General features: G+C 40.6%; 1 long non-coding RNA gene across 1 annotated transcript; it reads left to right on the top strand.

The window, feature by feature from the left end:
- Window positions 1-237: 237 nt before the first annotated feature.
- LOC136873125 (uncharacterized) lies at window positions 238-3,976 on the top strand. Its single transcript, XR_010860151.2, has 3 exons — window positions 238-385; window positions 857-1,119; window positions 3,508-3,976. It is a non-coding gene; the product is annotated as an uncharacterized lncRNA (long non-coding RNA).
- The last annotated feature ends 4,401 nt before the right edge of the window (window positions 3,977-8,377 follow it).

Raw genomic sequence — 8,377 nt, 5'->3', positions numbered from 1 at the left:
TTCGTAAGGAATTAGCTTCATCTACTATCCACTCGCACTGAGCCGTGGTGGTCACGGCTGAGCCCAGTCGGGTGACGTCACGAATCGTATTGCCAGGCCTTGTTCTCTAGGAGGCGCTGGTATGTCACCCGCATAGGTCCTACCCTTCCGAGGGCCCAGCGGGGGCGCGCTGTTGTACATCACGTCACTCACCGTAAGCCCACGTGACGAATACGGCAGCTGCTATTGGTAGAAACATCTCCCGATTGCTATTGGTCAATTTGAGTTTGACAACTTGGACCACGTGGGACGACCACGTTTGTGACACTTTGCTTCACTTTGATTTGTATGCATTTATCTGTTATCTTCGTTTTCGTGTTTGAAGAAAAAGTACAAGATATTTGAGGTAAGCATCTTTATGGTTCTTGTTTTACTAATCTCCTGAGGCCAGAACATGAAAATATACCACACCAAGGCAAATGACTTTCGGATAAATTGAATCATATTCGCCTAGTCCTAAATTTGCTATTTATTTTATTTAACGTTTGAATATTGTTTGCGGGATATTCCATTCTATTTTTAAAACAAAATCCTATTAAAAGGATAGTAGGGCGCAGGAGGTTAAGTAGTTATTAAGTTGATGATTGATAGCTGCTCATGTTCCCAAAAATTTCTTTTTGGCTGTCACTGTTTTATTACCTTTTTGCATGGTGGTTACATAAGTCTACTTGAAACAGACACCTTAAAATTCTGTTGATGTAATGTTATATTATTTATGATAAGCCACTATCGTTTTGAGGGTATTGAAATTAGCAGTAAAAATATAAACTGATACAGTGTCCTTTATTACTTTCTTCTATTTCCTTTCATGTCTCAGACCATGCACGAAACGTGTCAGATCTGTGGCATTTACACAGATAGCAAAGAAGGCCAGCAACAGGGAATATTATTTCATCATTTCCCTGTTGGTAGACCGGATATTTGCAGAGAGTGGTTGGACGTTGTGGGGGGTCGAACGCTTGCGGCAGCTTCCTCCGAAGCAGCTGAAGAACCGCACTGTGTGTTCTAGGCACTTTCGCCACTCGAGCTATCCAGGACCGCTATCAAGGTTGCTGTATAAAGATACTGTCCCGGAAAGAGGTAAGTAGTAGTAGTTGTCGTTGTTATTAATTTCACAATACTGTGACCTATCAAATTTTCCTGGGTTTCATTTCAAATTGCTCTCCAGAGGTAATGATGATAAATTCATCAGTGCCAGATGAGGGGGAACCTCGCTTCTCATAATGAAATTTACTATAATGCCTGTCACACCTGGTCTTGCCGTACCTGTACTTTGAAATTGGTACATCTCTTACAGGCCTAACATTTATTATTAACAGAATAGTGCAGAAATGTGCAAATTTTATAATCCATCAGTGGCTTTACGTTAGCTGAATTGTGATGGTGAGGTATTTAATTGAGCTCGCTATCCTAACTCCCTCTTTATCTGAAAACCATTTGCACCGTTTTGTCCAGGTTCATTTTAAGGGAACCTGGTACACATTTTTTTATTTTCCACAATTTTTGAGCAATCACAATGAAACTGTTATGGAATATGTAGGACTATTATAGAAATGACATATCTTATTTTCAGCTAAATATCCTTATTAGTTTATGAGATATGATGCACTTTGTGTTTATGATGCTCGCAAAACAGGCAACTTTCAAAAAGTTCCCTGTGGGATGGATTTTTACCTGAGAGTTTGAAAACTTCTTCCTTATAACATAAAAAAACTCAAGGATGGAATTTTCGATTCACCCTATGTCGCTTAATTAACTCCTGTTTCAAGTTTGTAATTGTATTTTATATGTAATTTTCCACTAATTTTCTGTTCATTTTGCCTCATAAAATGAGTATATTGTAGAAGAATGAAAAATCTATCCTCCAATTTTCTTGGTAGGTCACATAGAAGCTACATACCAACTTTGGCAAATATAGGTTTAGATTTGATCTGCATGGAACAGTGCAGGTTACAAAAAATGGTATTTTGAGTTAAATGAATTTTAGTTCTAAAACCATTAAAAGTTTTCATAATGGCCTTTCCAAATCTCTTAAAATTCACCAGCACTATAACTCGTACCCTCCTGCTTCTTCTTGGCTTCCTCCCTGTGTACCTTTAGGAGTTTCAGTTTTTCCTGGCTGTTTTCTTTTGTTGGGTGACTGACTGCTGACTGTGAAATTTTCTTCTTTCATCTCTTTGTGTGGCAAGTTTCGTGGATGCTGGTGAAAGTTTATAATTCCTTACAGCCATTTTCATTTCTTGTGTTGCACTACATCCCATGTTGTATTCTGCAACTGCATTAGAAACAGCTATTCCAAGTCGTTTTGAGGACACAAAGGTCTCTTCTCATGGGCGCCCGCAGGATCTTTTCCAAGGGGGGGCACATCAACAATTTACTTGAATATAAAAACCAATATAACGTCAGCAACATTAAATTGTTTACAGAAATTTCCGGTTATAACAGATGCTAGATGACTGTCAGTAATTTCAGTTTATGAAATAATCTGGTATGATATTAAACAATTGAACATCAACATTTTTAGAATTCCAGGGGAGGCAAATGCCCCCCCCTTGCCCCCCCTCCCTTGCGGGCGCCCATGGGCACTTTTTCCACATACATGCATGAAGACTTTCATTTGCAATTTGAGTATCCCCTTTACAACATCTACACAGAAGTTCAGTTGTTGCCAGCCTTTGGTATACAGGCAAAATTTTCAGCAGCATTGCAATTGTGAACTGAACTGACAATTTTTGTGACTTTGAGGGGTTTGTCCAGTTGCGATACTCTTATTGTAGAAGCACCATGATTCAGGTCTTTGGGGGCATTTCTTATGCTTAGGATCTTCTTCTGTGGAGGAGTAATAGTATAGTGTGGCATATATTGCAGATTTCATATTATCTACAGATGGAATATTTGCACATATTGCCTGCCTATAATCATTCGTGAGCTTCGCAGTAGTTGCTTCCTTCAAACTTCCAGGTCCCCTTCCCCCAAGTGTAGTTCCTTCATGGTTGACTAAATTGTAGGATGAAGTAGTTCATAACATAGCTAACAGTTGGCAGTATATATTGCAATATTCAAGAATAGTATAATCTCAATGCTACTGTAAAGAGGGAATTAATGGTAACAGAAGGAACACGGATAGCCGAGCATACAGAGGAGAGGAGGCGTGGTGGATAATTAAATGACCGTGCAGAACCATTTAAAAACGACCGTAACTACGTCAAAAACAGTCACAGCGGCACAAAACCACTTTTGTTATTTAGAGGATGGTTAATATAATTTATTTATGCCAGAATTCAAATTTCGACAATTTCATCCATTTAAAAAAATGTGTCCCAGGTTCCGCTAAGTTTGTTGTCTTCAGAATATTTTTCAAGCCTGACCACAGTTGCTTAAAGATCATCTTTGTTCTGAGAACCTTTATGTAGGTCATCAGCATATACCGTTATACCGTTCTTAGTGTGTGTGTTTTTTTTCATATAGGTGTGCCTCGACACAAGGCTGGTCCACGGCCAAGTCCTTCCGCTGCTATGACTGCTGCTGCTCACACCACCTGCACCACCGGCACTCCTACTGCTTCTGCTACTACTACCTACTACCACCGGTGCTGTTGCTGCCACCACCATCTCCATGCCTGCCGCTGCTACTACTGCTACTGCTATGGGTAATGGTGCTGCTGATATTACTACCATGACCTCCACCCCTGCTGCTCCTGCTTTCACATATAAATACTATAAAACTGTGAATTTAAATGATAAATCATTAGCAAAATTTCATCAATTACATCGGAGATCAAATGTTTAGCTTGACCACTACGTAGTCACGAGCTGGGGTCTGGATTAGCGTGGAATCACATGCGAGCCCTCTGTTCCGCATAACATCACAAACCTGTATGGCAGTCCACGTGCCCACAGCAACTGAGTGGGAGGCCTAACTCCACTGTTACATGATTTGGAAGAAGCTATAGAACACTAGAAGATCAAAGTAGGCCTACTCTGTTATATCTTGTTTGTGATGATAGCATTCAAATAGTTCAATTGTGCAGTTAATGTTTACCTGTCTGATATTTTTGTTAACACCCTGAGGGGAACGAATTGAAATTTATTTTCATATTGAAGTTTTACATAGTATTCCCCACCTGCCTACTCATTCTTGCCACCCGGCTGAAACATTACTGGGGAGAACACTGGTGCTAATGTTATTAATGTTCATTTTACATTCGGATTAAACAATTTCAATTTGTGAATGTTAATGATTGTTTATCAATATATTTAATTTTGTTTTACAAAACACCCAGCAAGGAGGCTGTGCAGTGGGGTCATGCATCTATGAAATTGCGCTTGTGCAGTGGTGGGTTCGAACCCCACTGTCGGCAGCCCTGAAAATAGTTTTCTGTGGTTTCCCATTTTCACACCAGGCAAATGCTGGGGCTGTAGCTTAATTAAAGCCACGGCTGCTTCCTTCCCGTTCCTAGGCCTTTCCTGTCCCATTGTCGCCATAAGACCTATCTGAGTTGGTGCAACATAAAGCAACTAGCCTTATAATAGTTGTCCCCCTGTGGGTAGGGGCAGTAGAATAACAGCCACGACATCCTCTGCCTGCTGTAAGAGATGACTAAAAGGGATCCCATGTGCGCTCTGCACTTGGGATCTGGGGTAGGCGACCACGGAGCCCTTAATTGAATTTTGGCATTGCTTCCGCTTACTTGTGCCAGGCCCCCCACTTTCATCTATCCTATCTGATCTACCTTGATCACCACCTGTTCTTTTCTGCTCCCGACTGTATTATGTATGGAGGCCTAGGGAGATTTATTTTCAAACCCTCCATGGCCCTGGTCTTCCTTAGCCGATACCATCATTTTTCCTAGTGTCGGCCCCCTTCTATTTCTTCTCTCCGATTACTAATATATATTGGGGGTGGTTGCCTAGTTGTACTTTCCCTTAAAACAATGGCCTAGATGTTAGGCCCTTTTAATCAACAAGCATCATCATCTTAAGCAAGGAGATTTGTGGTGAGGGCAAGATGTTTGGTGGCCATGGCATATACTAGGAACTGTCCCATCATTCGCCTTATTGCAGGTGAAAGGAAAACCATTCTCAGGACAGCCAGTGGTAGGGGAACAGCCCGTTTCTGTGTCCCAAATGCAGAGGTGTAGAAACACGGTGGAACCGTGGCCACCCCTCCTCTGCTTGGTTGGCCGGTTGGAGTGCATGTTATAAGACTGCAACCACCGACATAGATTTCTGCCTTCAATGTACAGTAGATACAAATGGCACTGTCTGAAGTGAGTTTCCACTGTCTTCAACTGGCATTTTGTGTAGGTCACAGCACAGTCCCTTGCACACCGTAATGTTGTGGAAGGTAGCAGCATATTGTTCATAATACTGTACTAAATTAGCAAACAATTCCTTGGATGTAGCTCTTAATAGGTGGAGCTATGTTGTGACTTGGCATGGGTATGTTTTGTGCTGGATCAGCTGCCATATTATTGTACGTAGATCCTGATGCTACATATTTCTGTCAATTTATTGGAACTCCTCTCCTGCGGATGGACTGAAAGGAAGCATTATTTGTACCTCCTGCATGTTGTATGAGGGAACAATCACAGAATCTGTAAGCGCTCTCTTGTCTTTTAAACTCACAAATGTATTCATGATTCCATCCTTTTCCATGTAGCAGAAAAATTTAGATATATCCTACTGTCCCATAAAATAGAACATTTCTAACTATTGTAAATAGTGCAGATCAATGAATACAAGGGATTCACACAATTTTGTAGCTTGACATTGGTTGTCATCTAAATGCAGATGACTGATTGAATGATATGTTGTGTTTTGATGCAATATGTAGGAACAGGGTATGTGCTATCATGTCTTGGTTTCTTCAAACACTACTCTGCCAGAGATTTGCCATCCTCTAGTAGATGCAAAAGAAGTAAAAATCTCAATATTTCTCAGTGTGTGGCCCTAGGTGCCTCATTTGACAGACTGAAAGATGTATCATATAGTAAGTTCCTTGGGAAAATAGGCTACAAATGGTGTTGCTGAAAACTTTTGACATGTCAATGCAACGTTAGACTGCAATAAGAGAGAAAAGTATTATGTTGTAACTTGTCAGTTCCAGTCGTTCTTTCATAAATGAATGATTTTGTATTTGTGTTGTATTGAATAGTTTCCTGGCTGATGAATATTAATTGATGATTAACACTGCTGAATGTAATGTCAAGAGATTATGATATACTATGATCACTAAAATTTTTGTGCAAATTTCTACACCATTTTATACCTGTAACACTGTGGATAGTAGGTAGAATATAGCTCCATAAATCAAAGGATCATGTTTAATTTCAATTTACCTTTGAATCCTACAAACTCCCTCCTTATCATATGAGTTTGCTTTAATCATTTTGGTTCCTGTGTATGGTTTTCTTTCTTACATTGTATTTATATTTTTTTCTGCATAAGTAGCATATCTTGATACTATTGATTGTTATGGTTGGCTTAAGTAGTGTTAAAGAGGACTGATGTACGAGGGGATGTTAGTGTCTATTTCTGTTGTAGGTCTTAATCTGAGATAAGGATTGCCAATCTCACTCACCTTCTGGTCACTTCCTTCCTCCCTTTGTGAGTTACCTTCCTTTTTCCTCAGCAGAAACAAAAAAAAAGCAGCATAGGCAAGGCCAGTCACTCCCATCCTTCGTGGCTTTGTGAATTAGTAAAAATAAAATATAGCTCCATAAATCAAATAATTATAATAAGCAGCACAATCTGGTAAGCTTCTTTTCTCCAGCAAAAAAATTATTATTAATAACAATAAAGCACAGGCCAACCTCCAAGTGTATCATTGTTCAGAATGCAGAATTTCAGAAAAAGGTAACAGAACGAAGGAGAGAAAGAAAAGGAAATGAAAGAAAAACATAAAAGAAATAAAAAACGAAAACATAGATTTAATATAATATTTAAAAGGGGGGAGGGGGCGAGAACCTGGGTACCCTCCGCGCGCTAAACGATTTAAATCGCCCGCCCGGTAATTTAGTTCAGCCCTGCTTACGCCAGGGGCGCTAGCGTGCGATTCCTGGCGATCTTTGCGCAGCCGTTGCGTACAGAAGTGAAAAATAACGTTGAGAGTCATCTCTTTGGACTAGTGATGGGTCGTATGAGCTAGCTCCCTCCTTGCTTCCTGAGAGCTAGCACGAGCCGACTCTTTTATCAACAGCGACTCCAAGAAAGAGCTAGCTCGTCACATCGACTCTCGTTCATTTCTAGCCAATGCCATGCCTCAGATAATCACGTGACGTACAGAAGCCGCTTTCTTTTTTATAGATAGGCTGCCCAGTCCAGCCTCTTCCCGCATTCAGTCAGTGCTCTGAGTGTAGTGGTTGTGGTCTGTTTGTTAGGTACGTTTTTGTGCAATAGTTCTGGCAAGTTGTAACGTAACGAAACAATGAAATGAAATAAACAACATGTTATTGAGCAATACTTACCTGTTCACTTCCTGTATGCACTCATAATCAATGAAGGATGTAGGGCCTAGTATAGATCCAGTAGGTTAGGAGCAAATAAACGACACGAAGTTCGGGTTAACTAACCTCAACTAAGCACGAACGAACAGTCACTATCCAGAATACTGAATATACCACTCGGCGAGTAGAAACGGCGTAGTTTTATTCTGTCTGAAATAATTAAGAAATACTCTGACAAATCCTCACCTGTTTCTTAAATGCGTTCGTATTTATGAATTAACATATTGCCAAAATCTTTCGGTTTTATGGTACAGTGGATAAAATAATATACCGTAGTTTTAAATCGAATTAAGGCAAATCGAAAATAACACTAGTTTTGGCTTTAAAATATAGGCTAAATAACTCATACCAAAGTCTATACCGCAGTACATTTTCAAATAATTATTTATTGACGTGTAAGAAGTCCGACTCCTTAGCTGGATGATCAGCACTGAGTCCTTCGCTGCAGAGGGTCCCGGATTCGATTCTCGGCCAAGTCGGGAATTTAATTCTTCTGGTTCGGGAACTGGGTGTTTGTGTTTGTCCCAACACTTTCCTCTTCATATTCAGACAACACACCACAATACCAACCACCATAGAAACACGCAATATTGATTACATCCCTCCGCATAAGGTTAGCATCAGGAAGGACATCCGGTCATAAAACAGGGCCTGCCGGGCTGAGTGACTCAAACGGTTGAGGCGCTGGCCTACTGACACCAACTTGGCAGGTTCGATCCTGGCTCAGTTCGGTGGTATTTGAAGGTGCTCAAATACGTCAGCCTTGTGTCGGTAGATTTACTGTCACGTAAAAGAACCCCTGCGGGGCTAAATTCTGGCACCTCGGCGTCT

The sequence above is a fragment of the Anabrus simplex genome, chromosome 1 (genome assembly GCF_040414725.1).
Source record: "Anabrus simplex isolate iqAnaSimp1 chromosome 1, ASM4041472v1, whole genome shotgun sequence".
NCBI lineage: Eukaryota > Metazoa > Arthropoda > Insecta > Orthoptera > Tettigoniidae > Anabrus > Anabrus simplex.
This window is presented reverse-complemented; position numbering and strand designations above follow the sequence as displayed.